Raw genomic sequence first — 24,913 nt, forward strand, 5'->3', positions numbered from 1 at the left:
CCAGGGTGACCTTTGAGCCCCTTCCAGTCCCTAAAGGGGCTCCAGGAGAGATGGGGAGGGACTCCTGATCAGTGAGTGGAGCAATAGGATGAGGGGGAATGGTTTTAAACGGGGAGAGGGGAGATATAGATGACATCTCAGGAAGAAACTGGTTATGCTGAGGGTGGTGAGACACTGGCCCAGGTTGCCCAGGGGGGTGGGAGATCCCTCATCCCTGGTAACATTCCAGGCCAGGTCAGACGGGGCTCTGAGCAAGCGGATCTCGTTGAAGATGTCCCTGCTCATTGCAGGAGGGTTGGACTCGATGACCTTTAAAGCTCCTTTCCAACCCAAACAATTCTATGATTCTGTGATTCTATGACCATATTTTTTTCAAAGGATATTTGTTGATAGGCAACACAAAGTCCTTTTTTTTTTTTTTTTGCTTCCATTTGTCAGTGTAAAAGTAAGAAAATAGTATTACAGCTCTTTTACTTTAAAAAACGGCATATTGATGCTTCATGCATTATTGAATGCTTCTACTTTTTCCCAGTGAGCTTTTTTTTTCATTCTAATATCACCTGATCTTTGTGCAGTTAATTCCCTTGTCACCAAGCTGTGTAAGTACTGACCTCAGAATTTCAGAATAGCCTTGGCAAAAAAAAAAAAATAATAATACAGTAGCTTAATTTGCATCACCATCGCTGAAGGCTCTGCATATTTTCATTATAAGAACCCAGTTTCAGCAGGCTGGACAATATGGATTGGTGCGGCTGCCTTCAGTTTCCAGGAGGGAATTTATTCTTAGAAATTAGGTCAAAGAATTTGGTTTGGCAGGACCGACTGAGCGTGGCTCTGGTTCAAAATAGAAAATTTGCAGGGCAGCTCATTAACTTGAACAATTAGGTTAAAACATTCTTTATTTATTAACGTGAAAGTAAACTTTCATCAGCTATCTAAAGGTGAACTGAGACGTGCAGGTGGAAGAAGCAAACAGGAGCCATCCAGCAGCCAGAAAACAAAGCAAACTGATGTACAGATTTTTTAATATTCTTTTCCTGTCTTGCTTCCTTAATCCTTCAGTGTCAGTAAAATCAGGTCTTTCTCAATATTGTACGTCCTTTGCACAGCTAGCTTTGACATTGAAGAAAAGGAGATATACATTACGCATCTGGCTGGTGGAGGTGGGCTCTGAGTCTCTGTGGACACAGACTTTCTCGGAAGAGCTAGTCAGAACATCAGGGTCTAAAAATAAACACTCACGTTGAAACTCTGCTCTTCTTTGCTTCCTTTTCGACCTGATCACAGAGATCTCCAGGGGGTCTGTAGGGAATCTGGAAGTGCAGAGTCAGCGCCAGGGTGGCTTGTTTCTCCCATCACCACGAGGGCAATGCAACCACACGAGTCCTCCTTCACTTGTGTGCCATCCCAGTGCCTCCTGTAAAGTGTCAGGAGTTCTTAACGATCCCCAACCTGCTTGGTTGAGAGTATATTAATTGGGCAATTCCCCTGAGACACTCAAGCACATAACATTCGTGAACACTTGTCAATTAACTGTTTCCTTTCAAGGACTAATGACTGTAAATACCACCTTGAGTGCTGCGTGGCATCATTGCCACACTGGGGCGGGGGGACCTTCAGTCAGCACAGCTCTAGATCTGAAAATATACCTGCTAAGAAGATTAAGTCTGCAACGCTAAGCATTAAACCCATCAATATTTATACAGCGGGCAAAATTCATATCAAACCCGTCAGGCAGAATCTGTCACCATGGTGTTTCTAAAAGGTTACCAGCCTCGAGATACCTGTTTTTCACTTATAAACAGGTTCTAAGATGAATCGTTTTGCAATTTGAGTCTTAGTCTACCGGTAAACTGCTGGATTCATTATTGAATGAATACCTTTGCTTGGGTCCATCTGCAGGCACTGCTTTCCTGCGCAGGATGAATAACGACCTGAAAGATCAAGAGGATGAGCTGGAAATGTTTTCACTTCAGAGACAGTGTCTGATTTGTTCGACTGCCCTTTAACGGAGTTTCCGTACAAAAGGAAAACACTCACTGGGCAGCACTGGCCTCCGTGGCGGGGTCTCTCTCCTCTGCTGCCTTCCCTCACCAGCAGCTGCTGCAGGAGCCTGGAGAAGAGCACAGGTACCTTTTTTAATAGACTGAAAGTCTTAGTTGAACAGTTACTTCAACAATTATCAAATTGCACCTCTGCCCCCAGCATCTCCCTGCATGGGCTCTCTTCCCCCAGACCGGACGGAGAGTGGAGCTATTAGAGCCCTTAGGGAAAAAAAAAGCAAGCAAGGGATGAGCCTTTGCTCTCGCCAAGTAGGAAGGGAAGATTCATAGCAGAATGAGTAGCACGGCAGAGCAGGATCCGGTACGCAGAGGGGCGTTAAGCACAACTCCTCTCCTGAAGCATTAGTATGTGATGGACACAAAGGCAAGGAGGAGGTTACCGAAAGTTTATGGAGAACCACATCACCTGGGCAGTGGCCTTTTAATTCCTGCCACCTCTGACAAGCACTTTCAGCTCACTGCTCAGCATCCCTGCCCCTGCAGGGGTACCCGTCCTTTTCCATTCAACCTAAGGCAAGCAAACCAGGAAAGGGAAATTTTTCTGATGCAGACGTGATATTGCGAGAGGAGGAAAATCAGCATTTAAGAAAACCATCCAGGTGATGCGTTTCAGGGAGCAGACTCCCTCAGCCAGCTGGAGCCCTGCTGCAGCTCCCTGCTGCAGTGTGCAGGCGGAGTGCGGTGGCAGGTGACACACGAGGAAGGCAGGCAGTGCTGATGCTGGCCGTTTTCCCCTTTTCTTTCCTTTGTCAGCCTGCAATTCTATAGTTTTGACACAGCTTCTGCTTGTAACGAAAGTTATTAACAGACTGTGTTACCGCAGAATTATTTTACAAGTGTGGCACAAGAGTTTCCAGCCTCATTCCAATAATCTGCTGTAAAGGCAGAATCCTACCAAGCCACTGCACGATAAATACCCTCAAGCTGCTGGAGGGAATTGATATAAGCTGCAGCCGTGGCTGAGGGGAATCCCTGCAGAGGACTGTCGGGCTCCTCTGCAGCTCCTACATGATGTGACTCTGAAATGACTAGGTCAGAAACCATGTGTAAGGGAGCTCCAGAGGTCCCAGAGCTGTTTTCTACCCCAGAAGCTGGGTGAGCCGGTGCCCAGGGCTCTGTGATGCCCAGGTACCGCTGCCGGCTGTAGCTGGCAGGGGCATCTCCATGAGCCCTGGTCCTGCTGCTGGTGCAGACATCAGGCTTGCTCTTTCCTCAGTATAAAATTTTTGTGTGAGTGGGAAATGAAAAAAACATTGAAAAACCAAACAAGGTATTAGGACTTGATACATCATGTAAGTGCTGCCTCCCCTTTGTAATCATGTCTGCTCTGTTACATAAAATTTGTCCTGCTTTTTCCCCCCTGGCCTACAAAAACCTATGTTTTTCCTTCTAATGGGAAATTAGTAGTACAGTAAAAATACTTACTGAGGCATGGAGACCTTGATCCATTTCCTGTTTGAATCAATAGAAAGGTTGCTATTGATTTTGGTGGGTTTTTTTGAGACAGGCTCTATGTTTTATCTGTTTTTCAATAGATGAATTTCCTGCGGATGTATGGTTTGTGAAAGTTAGTCCTCATCATGCTTGCATGTCTTTTGGGAAGGAATAGGAGCATAACAGAGAGTAAAAATGATCATTTCATAAGCTAGAAATGTGCCATTAAAATATGAAAATGTAGATTGCAGTTGGTAGATTGCAGGCTAGCATTGCCTTATCCTGAAGGCCTACAGGTATGATGATTTAATTTGGTATTTTTCATCCATGCTGTAAAAGCTGCCAACTCCTTTAAACGCTGATGTAACATGACATTTGTGTCACATTTTATCTGCTTACATTGGCTTACGTTATGTCAGCTGATGTGATGTAACCAGACATAGCCTAATAGCTAGTGATGTGCAAAACAGGACATTTTCTTTTCTCCCTCCTATGCTTAGGACTAGTGTAAGATATCACAAAAGGCAAAATAATCTTTGACTTTGTGAATGTGACAGTGTTAGGGGGCAGCTATTGTAGGCTCATACACTGTCTGTGACCCCATAACGTGTGACCCATGTAAACAGGCAACTCGGCTTCATCTTCAGAAATGACGATGAAACACGTGAAATCCCTCTGATGGCATTGGCGATTCCCTGCTTCCAGGCATCAGCTGCAGTTTTTGCCAAGGTGTTGGTGCCTGGTGGCCTCGTTCAATCAATACATACGAGGGGGCTCTTTCAGGTTAGTGAGTGTGGAAAAGAGGGGGCACAGGCAAAGGGACCACATCACAGCCCTGTTTGGGAAATCCTGAGTGACAGAGCTGCAGCAAAATCCGCAGGGGGATGGAGCCAGAATGTCCTGTTGTCGTTTTGGTCCCAGCAAGTGTCACCCACCCTGGGGTTCCTTTGAGCACGGTGCGATTTGGAGGTGCTGTGTTTCAGTTTCTCTGCTAGCGAACCCATTTCCAGGTGAGTGGGGCAACAGAATGTGAAGCACAGCTGGCTACTGCCTGCCTGCTGAGGGCGATGCCGAGCACAGCCCCATCAGGGAGGGTGCACAGGGCATCTCTCAGGGTTAGAAACCCTCACTGGGTAAAAACCCAAAGGCGTGATGTGGCCTGTTGAGTTGCTTTTTCAAAGTTGACTCACAACGAGTCTAAATGCCGTAACTCACAAGTACCGTATTTATTGGGTCAGTTTTAATTTTACCACTGCCATAAAACAATGTATGAAATAGCCTTGGTGTCCATCGTACCACCAACTTCAGGCTAATAAAAACTATGGGCAGCCGGATATTCTCAAAAATTGAGCCAAGGGAGCACAATCGTTCTAAAACTTGAGTTTCTATGGAACTGTTCCTCCTTTAGGTGATGAGTTCAGACCAGATGGCCATCGCACCTTATTTCAAAGACCACATCTTGTCAATATTCCACTTTTTGCGAGATGAAATACCACTAGTGGAAAGATCTCTAAGCAGGCTCTACATGTGCAATACCAAGTGATGTATTTACAGCTGTGCAATAGAAAAGCTAGAAAAGATATTTGTCAGGGAAGCGGTGGGCTAGGTAATTTATATTTTGTATGAAAGGCCACTTAAAGAAAATCAGCATGATACCTGCTTTTCTGCAGTAAGCCGGTCCTTGTAGTCGTGCGAACTGACATCCAGCCCAACACAGAGGCAGGCGCAAATGGTCTCAGAAAAAAACAAGAAAAAATGATTCTTTTGGAGAGTGGAGGACAGCAGGAGCCTTCACCGAAGGCCACCAAAGCATGGCCGGCTCTTCACCCCCGGTGTGTGGTGGGGAAGGCGTGGGGCTGTCTGCACCAGATAACCCTCAGCCTGGCGACTGGCTGAACGCAGAGCTACAGGTGGTGGAGAGAAGGAGGACTAAGGGTGTCAGGGGATGCAGTACCCAAACCCCAGCTGGGAGATTGGCACATCTGCTCCTTGGCTCAGCATTGTTATCATAAATTGATTGCATCTAGGTGTATCTGCAGTGCTGTCACCAGCACTCTCCTGGACAGCTTCATCTGCTGTACATCTGGTTTTCCTTCATAAATGATGACAGTATTTTATTCTACTAGTAAAAGGTACTTGATAAAACTTGTCTTAGCAGTGGTCTAGGGAAATAAAATAAAACAAAAACATCAGCTCTGCTGGGAATCCCATGCACAGGCAATTTTAGCCAGTGTGCATGCCCAGAAGATGCCCAGGCAGGACCGTCCAGCCCAGGGACAATGAGGATGGTGGGATCTGCCATGCGGACACCTCACTCCTCCATGGCCGTGCTGGGCTCGGAGCTCCTCCACAGGAGCCCGGCTGGGCAGGTCCCCCCCAGCCGGTCTTTGGGAGGGCGACACAGGGCTCACCCCATTCCTCTCCCATGATGCTGTCCATCTTGGCCAGGATTTGAACCCATGTTTCCTAAAAGTCGGTGCCATCTCCTTCCTGAAACCTGTGAAGAGCAGAGTAGGTGCAACTGTTTTCTTCTTTCTGACCCAGCTTGAGCTGTGGACACATTTGCGAGCTCGAACCCAGCTAGAGGGAAATGTGCTTTATTAGCGGTGCTGATCTGATTAGGCTGGCAGCAGAACAGAGACAAACATAAACCCTTCCCGCTAGTCATTACTATGTCAAAAATATCTCTGTGGCACTGTAAAGGTCCTTCATATTTTGGCTAGCTGCTTTCCCAGTAGAAGCCAATGATTAATTTCTACGTACTGCTCATTATTTTTTTCAATTTAGAAACTTACGGGAATTGTTGTGATAACATTTAAATGGCAAGAGGTGGCTGAACTGTACCATCATCGGTTTGAGAGTCCCTGCTCCACCCCCTGACATTTCAGGAGGATTCTCATTATCCATGCTGCTCAGCTGTTTCCAACAAGATCACTTCTGAAACTTTTTCCTAGGGACGTATTTTCTTCCCCGACACTATCTTGTGCTTTCTGTGACTCCAGCGACTCTGATGGGTAGATGCAATTTGATCGTGGCAAAGCTTGTAGCACAGAGGTAGATGGACTGGCAAGTTCTGATTTCTCCTTACTGAGAAAATCCTGACTGCTTTGTGTGCAGGGTACGAGGAGGATGGTGTTTTGAAGTTACAAATAGTGATGAGATAGGTATGCTCGCTAACCAGCTTTTAACAACATTTTGCTAATTGCAGCAAAATTCTGACAGATGTGGCTTTCTGCTTTTTTGGCCATTTATAGACATAAATACATCTCCCTCCATGATTTCTCCTTGTGATACTTGTAGCTGCTAAACCAGATAACGAAGCTACAAATCTGCATGCCTACTTTGTCTGATATCTAGGCTAGTTTCCTACGGGAACAAAGTTCACTGCTCCAGAGAACGGTAAAAAGCACCTCACTGAGATCTCCCAGCAAGCTAAAATATTGAAAGGCAGAGAAAGGCTTTGGAAACTCCCCCAAAGGAACAGGGTATTTAGTCAGGGCTCCCTCACATTAATATTCACCGCTCCTCTATATCACTTTAATATGTGAACATTTGCTGGTTCTCCAATTCAATGTGTTACATGCACTAGGGAGAATACCTAAACAACATCTGCAATGCCAAGAGACCTTGCCACTCTGTGACTAAGCCCAAAATATTGTGTTAACCATGAAGAATAAATAGTGGATAGCAGTTGCCCCTTCGGATCATTGCTGGGAATGGTGCCATTTCTGTGCCCAGAACTCTGCCAAAATGTTGCAAGAAAAAGAAATATGCTCTGCAGTCATCCATTTTCTCAGCTCTCAAAGCCTTGGCACCATAATTAAGTTATTCCTGATAATTTTGTTCTGTGGGTCCCTTGCACACAGTGCAGCAGCAGCGGGGCAATTACACACTGAACACTGCACTTAGTGCAGGGAAGAGGAGTGTAGTGAAAAACCTGCAGTGGGGAGAGCCCGCTGCCAGACATCACCGACCGTAAGGATTTCTGGGATCAGTGACCTGGTTATTCCAAGCCTCTTCAATTTGAACCTTGGATCCATCCATTGAGCCACGGGATTAATCCAGCGGCTGAATCCTTGGACGCGTTCCTGCTGCAGATGGGACTGGAGCCTCCCAAGGCTCTGAGCAATTAAAGCTCTTCTGATTTCACTTCAATTTTAATAATTTATTTTTATATGCAGTAAGGTGTTGGGCGTAATATATGAGAACCGAGTATTTGGAGAGAGGGGAAAAGGAAAGAGCAGTTGGAAAAAGGTATTTAACAATATTTTAGTCAGAATTTGTTAAGAAAAGGCATATTCTACATGAAATGATCAGGGTCAAAGACCAGTATGTGGGACATCGTTCAAATTAAAAAGACCAGGGTCTGTAACGTCTCTGTGCTGTACCAAACGTGTGCTGAGTGAGCTGACACTGATTCACCGTCCCCCCTTCCGTGCAGGCTGCACCTTGCACCTCCGTTACAGAGGGGCTTTCCATGGGGCGGATGGTCTCGACGCGCAGAGCCATCATCGGGCACAATTATCAGTCTGCAGTTTCCAATTACCTTATTATTCTGAGTACCTGGAAATCTATGGAAAATGGACTCAGATTGTAGACTCCCGAGTCTGTAAATCCTTCCACTGTCAATGTTTGTTTTTAGATCCAAGACAAGTCTCATAGTTTGGGTAATGAAATGGATGTATCTCTGTATCTATAAGTCCCTTACGTTGTTTTGAAATCCCACTTGTGTGCTATAAGTGCCTCCAAAATGCTCTTACTGCATTTGTTTCTGTAACAAGTTTTGTAAAAGAATTCTCCATCATTTTCTTTTGTCCTGAATCTACTTCACTCTAAAGCCCTGGTTAGAAAAATGGGCATTTCTTTGATTCTCTGATTTTCTCCACTTTTCATCTTTTCATCTCATCACTGAAATGGAAATATTTTAGTAGTTAAATGCAGAAAAAAGCAGTCATCTGGCTAACACAGAGCTCCTCAGCATTCAGAATGGGGGATTACTACAAGAAATTAAGTGCACAAATTTTTCATTTGGAAGAAATGATTTCTGAATTCCCTCTGAAACCTCATTTCTTCTGTAGCAAGGTGAGTTAATGAAGACATTTACAATTTATTTAGTGTCTGTTAGTGCTATAGAGAAGCTTATTCTGGCTCTCAAAAGTAGTCTTGCATTATTTTCCATTGTTTTAAACTCCTTCCACTATGATTTGGAAATAGCAGCTGCGATTGCTCCTGCAGCTGAACCTGTTCATAGCCTACCTCTCTTCGCTCAAGCCGAATGATGCCCTAAACTGACCACTGGGTCTTTAACCACGTGCGTGTGCTTTTAGCACTGGTCAAAAGCACTTGCAAAAGGGAGAAGGAAAAAAAAAAAGCTGAGCAAAGGCAGCATTTTTTTGGCTGCCTCGCCGGTGGTTCATCACAGTTGCTTCGGTCCTGTCCTTTCCATGTTGTCCTGGTGCAGTGGTGGGTTCCCGGCGGTGGGTTCCCTCTGGTCCCAGCATGGGAGCAAGAAGAGAAGCACAACCTTCAGCCTGCTCAGCCCACTGCAGCGTCCCAGGGTTTGGTAGCCTCTGTGATATGAATTTGGGGTCTTGATCTGGGGTGAAGGTGCTGATGCCATTCCCCATGCAGAAATAGATGTGGTTTTCCAGCTCTGTAATTCTTGCGGGAAATGATGTCACTGAGTTTGGTTTCTCCTGAAAGGCAGTAAGTACAGTCTAGTGCTGACCTTCTGTGCTTTCAGAAATGGATGCACCCAGGGGTTTTATTGAAAGGAAAAAGACAGATGACATGGGGGGAAAAAATTTTGATTCAGTTTAAAAATAGAAATTTAATTTTATTTCTGTAGTAATGCTTTGGAAGTTTTCTTTCTGTCTTCTTGATAGCATTATGTACTGCATTTCTGCCATGTCCTTTCTAATTGGGAAATAATTAGATTGCTAAACTGAAGGGTTCAAAGATTGTTCTTGACTGCAGTTTGATTTCCTCTGACACAGATAATACGTTACAGGCCTGTCTCAGGCATCACTAGCATCAGTAATCTTGTTACATTGGTTCTGTGTGTCACCAAGAGGTACCAGGGTTGGCCTTTTCCCTTCTCCAGTGCTCACATGGCTCTGAAAAAGTGCTCCAGCCCCTGGTGCAGGTGTGGGAGGGAGAGTGGGTGCTCTTTGAAGCACAGATCCAGCAGGTTTCCAAAGGCTAAGGAGAAATGTGAAGTAAATTAGCAAGAAGTAAAAAGGAGCAGAAGACAGAAGCAGAAGAATAACGTTAGAAGACATTAACCAGTTAGATGTACTAAATGGGAAAGTGTAGAGATTTCTGTTTGCAGGGCAAAGGCTGTATGCTCATTGAAAAGGGATTCAAGAAACTTCAGAAGCTACTCTTCCGACTTCAGAAGCAGGCACATTTGAGAGTGTATTTTCCAAAATATAAAGCAATGAATTCCACTTTGTGATGAAACTAAGTCTTTAAAGCACACAGCTAAATCTGAAAAGAATAGCGACATTCAAGGAAAACTTTAAAACACAAAACATGATGAGGTTATGAAATTAACTGAACAGAAAAACACCATTCCCATAAAATATTAGGCTCTGGAAGACACCTCTGTCTGCAACTTGCGTTCCAGCAGTCAGAAATAATAGCTGCAATGTAAAGCACCGAAATGTACACTCTTTAGCCCAGTGGTGGCTTGCACCCAAGGCCCTGCTGTGCCACAGGGTGCTCCTGTCCCTGTGCCCGGCCGGGGGAGGCTGGGGACAGTCAGCCCAGGAACTCATTTTCTGCTGAGGTTTTTACAGGAACTCTTCTCATGATGTCAGATTATTCTTTTTTTAACCTACTTATTTATTTACAAACCTGGTCTTGGGGCCTAAATTAATCTGTCAGTGTTCCTCTTCAACAGCAAGAACATTTAGACAATTAGCCCACTGCCGAGGGAAATCGAGGGATCGTTGTCATCGGCTCTAATGACAAGCCCATATTAAGGATGCTTTAGGAATAAGAAATCAATGAGACAGTGGTTTGAAATGACCCAAGGACTTTCCAACCCAGTGATTTAATAACACGGTGAATAAAAAAAGAAATCTTAGTAAATACTAGTGTCCTAGAACAGAATCTGCCCAAAGGAATTTTGTGATGCTACTTTTATTGGCTTGTCATAATATATTTCAGATACATTTTCCCCTTTCTGTTCCATATATTATATTAAAAGGCAAAACAAAGTTTCATATTAAGTTTGAGTTTTTCATGAGCCTTTTTCCTCCCTAGTTAACTAGAAAGGCATTAAAATACAAATATTTAATTAACTGACAGAACAATTTAAGTCAAGTTTGAACCACTTTTCTTCTGACTGTAGACGAGTGCCTGGAGAAGCAACAAGGAGAAAATCCCTTACTTTGAGACATGTTTAAGTTTTTCTTTCTTCTTTTGTGCAGAGATGAACCTTTTTCATCTCCCTCTTTTGTAAAGTAACTCTTCGTCAGATTGAATATGAAGATCCCTATCAAAAAGCACTTGGCTTTGACAAGCCTGACAGAGTCCTGTGAGCCTGTAACGTGGTAATGGCTGGCACTGAAATGAAAAGGTTTTGGGTAATGAATAAAGAATATTTTAGTAGCATGACTCATAAGTGATACAAAGGCAGCTCTGGTAACGTCTGTACTAATTACAGACTAGTTGCTATGTTGTAACAATCATGGGTATTAAGTGTGTGGGATGCTGAAATGTGTGGGCATCCTGCTAAGCTCGATTTCAGTACCTTGCAACTGAAATCCTGTCTGTCCCAGCTGGAAAGTGGGCAATGCATGTACGTGCCTAAATATGGACTGAGGCTGACTAAATGAGCTTATCTTTGTTTGTTTGCTTGTTTGTTTGGCTCAAACTTTTTGAGCTGTCAGAAATCACGGAGATGATTCTGTGCTGCGTGCAGCATCTACCAGCCAACAGTCCTGCTGCAGCCTGGTCTGGTCCTCATTGCCCAGCGCTGACACAGTCAATGTTTCCAGATGATCTTGGATTGATGGAAGGGCAGGAGCAGCTATGTTAGCTCTCTGCGGGCAGACAGTGCTTGGTTTACCTCCAGGATTTCAGGGCATGAGGTACCGTGGGCTGCTGTGGCTTTGAAAAGCGGAGTTGGGTTCGAAAGGCTGGAAGTAAATCTCACATGGGCAGCTTGGAGCTGCTCGGGGGCAATGTCTGCAGTGGGCTCTTGGATGGGCAGCTTGGAGCTGCTCGGGGGCAATGTCTGCAGTGGGCTCTTGGATGGGCAGCTTGGAGCTGCTTGGTGGGAATGTCTGCAGGGAGCTCTTGGATGGGCAGCTTGGAGCTGCTCGGTGGAATGTCTGCAGTGGGCCAGGCCTGCTGAGTGGCTGCATCGCCAAGGGACGGGCTTCCAGTCTGGCCGGAGAGGGACAGGCTTAGGCAGTATGATGTCAATGTGACTCAAACCTGCAATTTAATGAAGCCAGGTCCAGATGTGGAATTTGCTCCATTTCAACAGTTAATGAATTGGAAAATTATGCAAGCTCAATTTTCTGTTTCCTTCAAGCTTCTTGCCTCCTAAGTTTGGGTGTTTATTCCCCTGGGCACCATTTGCCCTTGCCCACTTCTTGACTGTCTCTCCTTCAGACTTAGAGCATTTCTTTCTCCCTTACATCCATGGGTATTAACTCTCCGTGGCTACCATTGGATGATGTTTTAAGAACCATTTGAAGCATGCCAGCAAGCTGAAGGCTTGCAGACTGCAGCAGGGAAGGAGAATGAAAGATGTGAGTAAGATTTTGGGAAGGAGGGGTAGATTTGGTTTTGGATTAATGTCTCCAGTAATGGAGAATTGAGAGAGGACAGAAAATTCCTCTTGCACTGTGACCACCTTCTCTAATCACGCTAATGTGGCTGTAATGAAAATAACATTTAGCCTGTCATTTTTCCCTATGTAATGCTCCCATAGATTCCCTGCCTTGTTGCCAACATTCTGGTGAACAAAACCAGGGATATTTTTCAAGCATCTCGGCTGTAATGGAGAGGACAAGCCGCCAGCAGACTGTGCTATGATGCATTTGCTTTGGCTGCAGCTCTCCTGGATGCGTGGCGCAGGGTGGCAGTGAGGGCTGTGCTGGATCGGAGCCCAGGGTCTGCTGCCCAGGGGCTGGGGAGCAACGGGGAGAGGTCCCAAAGGGCACAGCATGCCTTGCTCGGTGTCTCCCCAAGCTCTTCATTGCTCGGTGGCTCTTGATGCCAGCAAAGCAGCACAGAGGATTTGCAGATTGTGCTGCGAGTAAATGGTGCTGAAGCCGAGGAGTTGCCTGTTCTGATGTCTGATCACCGTTTGGATAAAGGAGTTTCCTTCTTGTTTGGCCAGTTCATGATATCACTGCTTGCAATGAACGTAATTTTTTAAGTTAAGCAGAACATACTGTTTTGTAGACTCTACTGCTGAGCACCAGCATCTTGATAGATCCTCTGCAGGTTCAAAGTGGCCCATACTTCCTTCACTATTTCCCTTTAAAACGGAGACAAGCTGAGACCAACCATCACAACATTTTCCAGCTATCTCTACACGTGTATTTTGACTATATAATCACAAAATCCCCCTAACTTTTATTTTTATGTTTTGAAGAACGTGATTTCCCATACACATTGAAATGAATATTTGCAACTGCAGCACTAATGCAAGTTATTATTAGCCCCTGGCTACACATACGAAGTGTCCTGGAGAATGTCTGCTTTGTCCGACACCGTAATTGAGAGATGGATACAACAAAAGCCCAACTTCATGTGGGTGAATATTCATGGATTTGCACAATAAGGATGTTTATATCATTAATAATCTTAGGAGCACATAGAGTTTTTCTTTTCTTCCAAAGGCGTAATGGGAGGTTTCCCAGGAGAGTACCCAGATGTAAAAATTATCAACAATACACAGGATTTTTATTTAGAGGCTGTTCTGAACAGACAGTAATGTTACAGCCGGAGACCGTGGGCGCTGCGGCACACAAGGATGTCCCCAGTCTCAGCACGGCTCCTGTCTGTGTCCCAGCATGGCCCAGCGGCTGGGTGACTTTGCCCGCAGTGGAGGCTGCCGTGGTGTTGCTCTGACACTGCCAGAGGTGATGAGAACTCTCTGAATCTTGCAATGGTCTGGTGTAACTAGTGTAATGGGCAAAGCTACTCACAGCGGTGTTTCAGGGGGTTATAACCCCCCGGGGGGTTATATATATATATATATATATAATCAGGGGGAGCTTTTCAAACACAGGGAGTGCTCTCCATGCAAGAACAACTGCAGCAAATGAATGAAGAAAGCAGCGGGGGATGGAGAGGAGCTGTTCCTTCCATCACAAGTGGCCCTGTGACACCCCAGATTCCACTTGTGGCTCTCAGGAACACCTTGGGGCAACCTCATTTCCACGCAGCTCTGGCAGAGTTCCCATAGCCAAGGAGGGAGCAGAGCCACAGCTCAGCCCAGGGGACATCACAGTCTCACGGGATGGTTTGGGGAGAGCTGACGGAGGAAGGGAGGGAGGATGTGGCAGGACACCATGTCCTGTGAGCGTCACAGCCCCATTGCCTCCGGCCTGTCCTTATTTCCAATCCCTCACCCGGGGTGTGCGGAGGCAGGATAGAGGTTGCTGTCACACGTGCAGTGCTCTGCTAAACCGCTGAGTGGCAAAGGCAGGTGCTAATAACAACCCCAGTGCCCCTATCCATCCCACACCACGTGCATCTCCTGGTATCTCTGCAGCACAAACCCTGCAGGTGCTGGGGACAAGGTACTGTGTTTTTGACAGCCTGGTCATACACCAGGAATACGTCCAAGAGGTCACAGTGAGAAGAACACACAAACATAGCTGTGCGGAATTTGCTTTTTATACACATATAAAAAGGGAAGGGATGGGATGCCATCCAGAGGGACCTGGACAGGCTGGAGAGGTGGGCTTGTGCAAATCACATGAAGTTCAACCAGGCCAAGTGCAGGGTCCTGCACCTGGGACGTGGCAATCCCAGGCACAAATACAGGTTGGGCGGAGAATGGCTGGAGAGCAGTCCTGAGGAGAAGGACTTGGGGGTGTTGGTGGATGAGAAACTCAACATGAGCAGGCAATGTGCACTGGCAGCCCAGAAAGCCAACCCCATCCTGGGCTGCATCAAGAGAAGTGTGGCCAGCAGGTCACGGGAGGTGATTCTACCCCTCTACTCTGCCCTCGTGAGACCCCACCTGGAATACTGTGTCCAGCTTTGGAGTCCTCAACACAGGAAGGACATGGACCTGTTGGAACGGGTCCAGCGGAGGGCCACGAAGATGATCAGAGGGATGGAGCACCTGCCCTCTGAAGACAGGCTGAGAGAGCTGGGGTTGTTCAGCCTGGAGAAGAGAAGGCTCCAGGGAGACCTCATAGCAGCCTTCCAATATCTGAAGGGAGCCTACAGGAGAGCCGGAGAGGGACTCTTTGTCAGGAAGTGTGGTGACAGGACAAGGGGTAATGGTCTTAAATTGGAAGAGGGGAGATTTAGATTAGATATTAGGAGGAAACTCTTTGCTGTGAGGGTGGTGAGGCACTGGAACAGGTTGCCCAGGGAAGCTGTGGCTGCCCCATCCCTGGAGGGGTTCAAGGCCAGGCTGGATGGGGCTTTGAGCAACCTGCTCTAGTGGAGGTGTCCCTGCCCATGGCAGGGGGGTTGGAACTCGATGATCTTTAAGGTCCCTTCCAACTCTAACCATTCTATGATTCTATATATTGCTTGGGAATGTTTAACAGTGGCATAATACATATCCCTGCAGGCAGTGAGGTGTCGTTTCAATAAGCAAACAAATGACCTGGTGTCCCCACTCAGGAGTGTCTTGAAATGTCTTTCGCTACCAGCTCTGTCACACAAGGTCAGGGCGTTTGTGGCGGAATGAGCCCTGCTGTGTTTATTTGGCTCATGGGCTGCGAGCGGTGCCAGCACGTCCGCACAGAGCTGCCCTTCTGCCGAAGAAAAACCCCGGGCAGACCCCGGGGATGGGGAGAAGTGCTGCCAAAGACAAACCCCAGGCAGACCCCAGGGATGGGGAGAAGTGCTGCCAAAGGCTCAGCCGCTGCTCGCACTCATGCTCGGGGATGGTGAATCTCCCAGCAGTGACTGAGCCAACATTCGGTGACACCCCCACCGCTTAACTCCTGCCCCATCAAACAGCCCCTACTTGTACACAGAAAGTCTGTAACAGGGCTGCAATATTTGCATTCACTTTCCAGGTACAGTTTTAAAGGCTTGTTGGTGAGAGTGATACAACCCACCACCCAAAGCGGCCCTGGGAGGATTATCTTTCCGCAAATAAACCTGCGCTGAATGGATATTCATTGCAAACATTCACTGCCCATTGAACTCTGTAAGGTGCTCATGTTTTATTTTGAACAAGAGACAGAGCAGACATTACCTTAAATATTCACAAAGAAGTGTCAGCGCAGACCAGGGAGTGCAGGGGGAGGGATAGAGGTGGGCTCAGCATAAATCATTCATGGCTGCAAGGCATGAATAGTTATTCTGGTCACATCATTCTCAGCAATATTAGTTTAATAATGTGATGCAAATCTTCTCTTTAATGGTAACTTGTAAATAAAACAAGCACTTCTTTTTGGAAACATATTGGCTTGGGAAACCTGACTGGCATCTTGCAATTTTAAGAACTGTTGTGGGACTTGCATTAAACAACCTTGTAGGGAGAGTCCTCCCCACTGCAAGCCCCAACAAAGGCTGTTTTCAAAAAGTAACCACCTTCACTGTTGGTGAGGGCAAGAGCCCAGCTGCCTGGCACCTCATAATTTCAGAAATACCTTAGCACCCAGAAGCACCGAGCAGCCTCGAATAGGTGATACTTATCCAGCGAACGGAGAAATTTATATTCCTTTCATGTACAGTGCAGCTGTACTGGTGATGGTATACAAAGACTTTAAGGTGGCAGGTGTATTAGGTTAAAACAAAAAAAATCATCTCTTAAAAAGTGATTTCTGAGGCCTTTGGTTTCTCTGTGACTTCACATCTGCCCTTGCTTTCTGCAGCTGCCTTTGGCTCTGCTTTGCTTTGCCACGGGCTTTGGCGCGGTACAGATGTGCTGCAGCTGCATTACGGACTATTCAGCGTTCTTATTCCCAAATGACCTCCTGTGCTCCCCCGGCGTGGGCTGCTGTCCGGGGGCGGCGTGAGGCTGGCGCTTGCATCTGAAGGGAGATTAATGTACACAGTTTTGTTTTGCTGTTTTGCAGGAGGTAATGCCAGATACTTGCACCACCTCTGTGTCTGAATCACTGCTCACTTTTCATGTGCTGCCTACAGGTTTTCATATAATGATTTCTCTTGCCACAATCATTGCATATGTCTTCACATATGAGACTTTTTCCATTACCTTTTTTTTTTTTTTTTTTTTGCCAATGTACTAACAAGGCTTCCTTTCCAGTTTGTTTATCTCCTCTTCTGTACTCTTGCAGGTGTTGTATTGACTTCGTGAGGTGCTAACAGCTTTTCTTACAGTTCTTGGGAAAATAAAAATTTTGCTTGCTTCTCTTAGACTCTGCATCCGGACACAAAATTTCCCCTAAAGTCAAACTTTCCCAAATGTCACATGTATTGTGGTAGACCTGGCCTGGCTCCTTATGTTGCCCTTCTCCCACCGTTTATATGAAATTTCTTAGTGACACAAAGATAAAGAAGGCAAAAAGCTGCCTGGTGTTAGCTGAGTGTACAGTTGTGTGTACCAGAATTACTTGGACAACAGCATTCCCTGTCTCTTCTGTGGGAGATCATGGCTGGACAACCAACAATCAGAAGCAGAGCACTGTTGATGCTCAGACTGGTTTTTGTACATCCTGGGTAGCAGAGAACACCAGTTGGGGAAATCAATGATGAAAGAACAGAGGAGTCACATCAGTGTTATACCTGGTGTTAGAGGAAGCAGATTGGCTTGTTGGATGAAAACACTGGAACTGGGGCCAAAAATTGAGCCTGGGGACACAAGAGTAGGAAGATAGTTGCTCTCTATTAAGAGGTATCATTATAAAAGCCTGTGACGTCTGCTGACATGGAAAATCTAAGCTGCTAGGTGTCATCTTAAAGTTCCTATGCCAGCTATCATTACTAAAAAAAAAATAATGAACACACTAGGCTTATGTCTCAGCTAGTGAGAGATCCAAAAAAGGCACATGTAGTTAAGAACAATGCTTTGAATTTTTGTAATACCTGGGATAATTTTATCAGAGAGGGATTTATGCGGTGATGCATTACATTAGCCTAGTGCTGTGCAAGACGTATGGAAATTAGTGATGGATTAGATTTCAGAAAGCTTATAAAAAGAGTCTTGCAAGACCTTTAACCTTAAAATCGTTCATAGCTGAGCAATCCACTAAAATAAGTATAGAAGTAATGCTTGACTGGTACAGTAGTAAGAAATATGTTAGTGATTGATGGCTTTTGGTTACTTCTTAAAAGTTTAATACGTAACAGAAAATATCTCTGATAACGGCAGCCATGAGACCTCACTCTGTTGTAAGAAAAATTGGATGCAGAGCTGTGAAAGTTGCGTGTGTTTTTTGCTCAGAGTCCATAAACTTTGCTAAGAGCCGGATGCGCTGCCAGGCCCTTTGCAGCTTCCCTGGGGTCTGCACCGCAGCCCGACACAGGCGCGGGAGCCCCAGCAGCCTGAGGTACCTTCTGGGAGGGAGACCACACTGCCGGGGGCTCGGGGGAGCTTTGCCTCATATATTTGCAGCTCTTGCATGAAGGTTGCGTGAAGGTGCTTTGGCTCTGCCTGGAGATGCACGGTGCTGGCCCAGTCTCCAGGCAGCAATGGCTCATGTGTGGCACACCCAGGGGTGCCTAGGTCTTGTGGTGGCAGTGCTGGTGTTTCACATGCATAGAATCATAGACCTGCCTAGGTCGGAAGGGACCTTTCAGATCATCAAGTCCAACCATCAACATGACACTGACAAAACCCACCACTAACCCATGTCCCTCAGCACCACGTCTGCCTGGCTTTTAAATGCCACCAGGGATGGCGACTCCACCACTGCCCTGGGCAGCCTCTTCCAAGGCTTGACAACCCTTCTGGTGATGAATTTTTTCCTAATATCCATCCTAAACCTCCCCTGGTGCAACTTGAGGCCATTTTCTCTTGTTCCTTGGGAGCCTGTTCCTTGGGAGAAGAGACCGACACCCCCCGGCTACACCCTCCTTTCAGGGAGTTGTAGAGAGCGAGAAGGTCTCCCCTCAGCCTCCTTTTCTCCAGGCTGAACACCCCCAGCTCCCTCAGCCTCTCCTCATAACCCTGGCTGGGTCAAGGCTCGGTTTTACCCATACAGTGGTTTCCTCAGTGTCAGAGCAGATTATTCTGCCAAGGCAGCAATCTGACAGTCTTGTCTACACTGTTTTACGGAGCCTTGCTGCCTAATGTCACCCAGCATAATTTTCAGGGCTAGAAATAGAAGCTTAATGGGGGAAGTGCAAATCAGATTTTCCTGTCGGACACCCGTAGCACTGGCAGCGCGTGGGGCTTGCCTACTCCGCAGGGAAAAAGATCACTGTGAAAAGATTCATCACCAGCGATGAGCGCTGGGATATATATATGTCTGCGCAGAAAACCATTGCCAACGGTCTGCATTTTGAGCTGCTGGTGAGAGGCTTAATGCTGCGGGAAAGGAATTTCTCTTGTAATGCAAAGACAATTCACTCCCACTCTGAACTTACCTTATTCTCGGTGACACCTTTTGCTGCCATTGTTAAATTCCAGGTATGAAGCACAGCAGGCTGGCAGCATGATTTTTTTATCTTCAGCACTGGCTGACCACTGGGGAACTGCAGGCTGTCGGGGGTCACGGGCAGGGCTGTGGCCAGGCCAGCCTGGGCATCCCTGGCCACCCCGGGCATCCCTGGCCACCCCAAGCCAAGGGGCTCCTGCTATGATGTGAGAACTGATCCAATGATGTCACTGGCCTCCCCAAAAGGGAGGACAAGGGTGAGGTGGTGGCTGTTCCCATTCCAGAACACATCACCAGCCGGGCTGTACCCACAGCAGAGAAGAGCAGGCACCTCTGTCTGCCCCTTTGCAGTGGCCATGAAGTGGAGGTGTCTGCACAGCTCCTGCAGAGCAATGTCGCCTCTGCAGTACCAGCCTGCCAGGGACCGTGATGATGCAAGGGCCACAGTTTACCCTTTAGTAGATGAGCTAGAAATTCATCCCTTCACAGTTTTGCTCATAGAACAATCTTCCCTTTAACAAGCTATAACAATCATTGCTGTTCTGGTACAGGCCTTCAATTTGATATATGCTTGGACACTTGATGCACGCTTTCTGCTCTTTTTAAAACAATTCTCCAACTTACCCACCTGCTTCTGACACATTACCTTAGTTTAAATAGGGATGTGCTGCTAATTCCAGTTGCTGCCTGTTCAGCACAACACATTGTTTGATGGTATTTACCATCACTAATCACAAGAGCTATTTGTTTTATCATTGCAGGAATTGCATTAGCTCTGCTGACCAACAGAGGCCATTACCTTTGGCTGCAGCAGCTGCTGGAACAAATGAGGAGACCATCAGTGCGCATCATGCCGCAATTTTGAGAGCTTGCTTTGCCTCCCACCTTTCTCTTCCAGATGTCAGGTGTTAGTGAGATGTGCCAGGGTTTCAGAGTAGTAATCACATCAATTTGAGCAGAGAACAAGCTGTCATAATTCACTGTACTAATGAAAATTATGATGACACCACAACAGAAATCCTTGCCAACCTAATCATCTCACACCACCACAGCACTAGGTTATTTAAAGACTAACGTTCTTAGTAGCATGTACAAGCTTAGGAACTATTTCTGAAGGTGATTAAATACCAGAGAGGAGTGGAGTTGTATGGAGAATTTAGTTGTTGTTTGATGAGCATTACTCCTACTGTGTAGAGAAAACAAGTTCAATAAAGCATGATGGAAGAAAAGGTGGGGAAGGTAATTTTTGGCCAGAGAAGTGCTGGGAATTCTATGCTGCTGCCATGCAGCATTTTGCTAGCAAAGATGTAAACAGGGATGCATACTCAGTTTGCTACCACAGAATTTCCTCACTGTGGGTCATAAAGTTGAACTAATTGGGGAAGAAAATGGATTAGAGAAACCTTCTGAGGAAGGAGACATGACTCAGACTTTCTGTGGTGTGTTAGCTCAGCACTCGTGCAGAGGGAAAAGGAAAGAAGTTGTGGGTCTCCTCCATACAGTCAGCACCACGTGCAATAAATACATGTATTTACTTCATCATCTTTCGGGGGGAGTGTATGGAGGAAAGAATCCACAAAGGTTTACCAAGGGAAAAAGAGCATGTATTCAAATTATTTCTAGGGAGCTGTAAGAACTAGTTTGTGTGATTTGATCTACTTCAAACTCTATCCTCAGTGGTGACTCATGAAACAGAATGTCAAACTATAGTAAATTCAAGGAATAGATACAGCACTAAAAGACTGAAGGAAAGCCAAAATGCATGTGAAAGTGGGCAGTCAAAAGGAAAAATAACAAACAGGGAGGCTAGTGGGAGGGTGGAGGGGGAACAAAGGGAATCTGAGGCAAGGAGGTGAACTGGGAACGTGACAATATGATGAGTTGCACAGAAATCTTCTCATATTTCATTACATATTCTCCACTAACTTTTTTGGAGCTATTGTTTCTCAAAAGAAATTTGAAATGTGTTTTGAAGGAGGAATGGGAGCCTCAGGCGAGCAAAGGAGAAATCTGTTTGGATCAGTTCTTTCTTGGCTTGTAGAAAAGGCCAGGGGAATAACACTTGGAAAGTGTGGTGATTTGCAACTTGTGCTTGCCACTCAACTAAACGTCTAATTTCTGTGTTTCTGTGATGTACAGAAATACAATATCTCACATCAAAATACAAGGCACTGGTGGTACTTTTTCTAGAGGCGAGGTGGCCCGTGGTCTTGCGGAGGGTCTCTGACAGCCCAGTGCCGGTGGCCCCGCAAGCACCCGGTTGGGTTTGTGCAAGTTCTTGGCTTGGTGCTTCCCTGGGCTGAACTTGCATGGGCTGGGGACGGGGACGTGAGCAGCCACAGCCTTTAACACCACAAAGGAGGAGATGGTGACTGAAGGCTGAAAAAAACCAACATGGAAATCCACAAAATTCAAGCTGGGCTACTGATGAGGAAAGGCTCTATATCTTAGCAGCTCTCAGCATCCTGATGCTGTTTGACTTTGCAGGCCACTGTTCTCATCTCACAAATACTCAGAGCTGCTTGCAGCCAGCCTGTATGTGCTGGGAAGACTTTTAGTCCGATTTCTGAAGGAAATGAGGCATCTGCAGTCGGCCTAGCTTTTTCTCCCCATGCCTCTAATGAAGCATGACAGCATGGATTTCCATCAGCTGAATTTCACTGAACTATAGGACTACTCAGCTACACAGCAAGGAGAACCTGCAAGCCCCAAAGGCACAGCTAGCTCGGTTGGGAGAATAACTCTGCAGATAGCTCAACCCTCTCAGCTCTGCAGATATTTCTGCAGATCCCTCACACAAAGATGCGCCCACGGTCACTCTACAGCCACCTGCCTTTTTTGCTGTTCCCTATATACAGGCAACCTGTGTGTCATCAATGCTGTAAGAGGGATTTCTGTGTTATCTCGAGTGATGGGAATGGCTGCTGCTGCTGCTTTTAAACATAAGCCAGACCCACACAAAGCCAGCACAGTTTTCTACCTGGCATCCCCCGGTACACCCAGGTCCAGTGCGGTGACAGTAGCTCTTCTCAGACTCCTTCTGGGTCCAAGATATCTCACCACATGGGAGAAACACGTACAAAGGCAGCTTCAGTGGCTTCAGACCTGCTCAGCTGTCTGCCCTTCAAGCAGCTTCTGGATCCTGGAGGGTTGACTGCAAGCACACGATAAGCTAAGCGCCTGTATTTATAAGGCATGAGGGCTCTTTTTATTGCACAACATACTAAAGCATTTACTGTATGTTTCTCTCTATTGATCTAGAATCACTGTATTTCCTTTCTTGGGATTTTAAGCTTCTCATTCAGATGAGGCAAAAAGAATGTATCTTTCCCATGCAAAAAGGCATTAAATTGCCAGTAAAGTTGTTAGGCTCACGCTGGAGTCTCCAAGCAATGCCTGTGTGTGCCTGGAGCCAACCCACACAGGCATGGTAGAGACAGCAGAGGAGCTGTGCTGCACTTTCTGTGGGTGAGGGTGAGGTCCAGCTCCTTGCCCAAGGTGCCAGCTGTCTGATCTGAGACGCATCAGCCATAGAGAAAACTTACCAACCTGTACAGAAATTTTTGGAAGAGTTAGTTAAGTATCAGTCCAGGCACTGTCTGAATCGCTGAACTCTCTTACATGCTGGGAATCTCCCCTCCAGGAAAATCCTAGGATTTAAGCAAGAAAGAGGTGAAGGATGTTTTGATGTTTTGATTTTTAAGAGGACAAGAGGGAAATGTAAATTGGAGAACTCTTTCAGAAGAGCATCAGATATATGGTGGTGCTCTTCAAGCCCTGTCTTGCATCTTAAATGTAGCCTGCAAGGTTAACAAAATCCACAGACGGCCACACTGGGAGTGCTGAATCATTACATTTTACACAGTCCTTCGCACTATGAAACCTGGATGGTTGCCAAGAGTGAGCAATCTGGAAATAAAAATGTGTCTGATCAATAAAGTGAAATGGCTTGAAGAAATCTGAGTTTAGTGCTCGGTAAGTCTTAATTGGCTTTGCAAGTATCAGAGGTGACCTTGCCCTTCACAGCTTGGCTGTTACAGCGGTGCCCAGGGTTATTGCAAGATAACAACAGCACAGTGGTGATCCTCGTGCCTTTGGCAGCCCAAAAGACACCGATCCCAGGAGAAATCAACATTCAGAAGGGCCGGCAAGAATGGAAAAATGTCCCAGTGGCACCTGATGGGCTGCGGTTTTCGTGCCCTGCTTGGGTAGAGCATCGTAACACCGTAACATCGACTCTCTACATCAGACGTTGGCTAATGCCTATTTGTAGCCCTACATGCCAGCTGCTTATTTTTTTTTATAAAAGACATGAGATATAGACATACAAATCACTAACATAGGTGGCCTAATAAAAAGGCAAGTGTAAGCATTCAAACAGCACGAGCTATTTAAATAGGGAAGTTAAACAAAATCCATCCCAACTGGCTTTCAACTCTCAGCCCCATGATCTAAAAATCAATTGATTTTACTTACAGAATGCTAAAACCTCCAGAGGAAACACTCCTCTCTTCTCAGCAGCGCGTGTGGACAGAATAAACCTCAGAGGTTTTACAGTGGTTGGCCAACAGAGACAGCCCATCAGTGGCCAGGCATCTCCTTCCACAAGTGCTCTGGTCCCCCCCAGCACACTGCCCTGCCCTTTCATCCATACCGTAATAAAATGAGGGAAATTTGCTGAGTGAAATGTATTGTGAGCACTCACAGAGGGAACTGGGAATGCAGTAGGCTTTAGCACACTGCTTGGCTTCACTAAGAGTCAGGTTTGAATGGGATTTCCAGCAATGCCCAGAAGTATCCCCAAAGATCTGTTTTGAACCACTTTGCCCCAAGAGAAGCAGAAGCTAAAATGTGACATTTCTCCCTTGTAATGAGAAAATCGCACCCTTTTCCACTTAAATACAAATAATACAAATAGAAAATGAGCTTTGAATATTTAAACACTGTCTAATAAAACACTTGATGTTGGTGAGGAGCGAACGGTGACAATTCCGGAGGGGAGCAGGAGAGAACGCCATTGCTGCTCACGCTCTCCACTGCTGGAGGAAAAGCAGTCACGATGTTGAGCGCCGCTGACCTGTCCCAGGGCCACCCCATAACCTGGACAACCTCAATAATTATTATTTTTGCACCCATATGAGCTCTGTGTTTGAGCTACTGCTCTGCCTATCCACAGCAGGCATGGCTTTGCAGCAAGCGTGGGCGTGATGGGGTATCTGCCAACATCCATCCCAACACAGCCCCTGCACCCTGCCATGGACCCATCCTGGGGTTTCTAGAGCTGGAAGCACAAACCAAGGGCTAGATGGACCCCTAAACGTGGTGCATCTACAGCACCCAGTAGGTTTTCCTAACAGGCATGCAAAGATGGAGGTTTCATTGCCACAGGCAGATCTCCCCAAGCCGCTGCAAAGCTTGGCTGACCTTGGGGTCACATCTTACTCCCACAGCTCTGAAACCAGAGCCTTCAATCAAGCAGTTTTCACAGGGGCTCCACAACTTCTGCAGGAAGGCGACCAGGGGCAGCCTCCTGACTTTTATTCAATTTGGCAGCACAGTGGCCATAGCAATGAGATTTGTGAAGCCTTAGGAGCACGAAATTGTCAGCAAAGGGATGGAGATCTCTTTTATTTGAAGTCTTCCCTTACCCACCCCCCCCCCCCAAAAAAATTGCATTTTGTAGCATTA

This window comes from Numenius arquata, chromosome 5 (assembly GCF_964106895.1).
Source record: "Numenius arquata chromosome 5, bNumArq3.hap1.1, whole genome shotgun sequence".
Taxonomy (NCBI): domain Eukaryota; kingdom Metazoa; phylum Chordata; class Aves; order Charadriiformes; family Scolopacidae; genus Numenius; species Numenius arquata.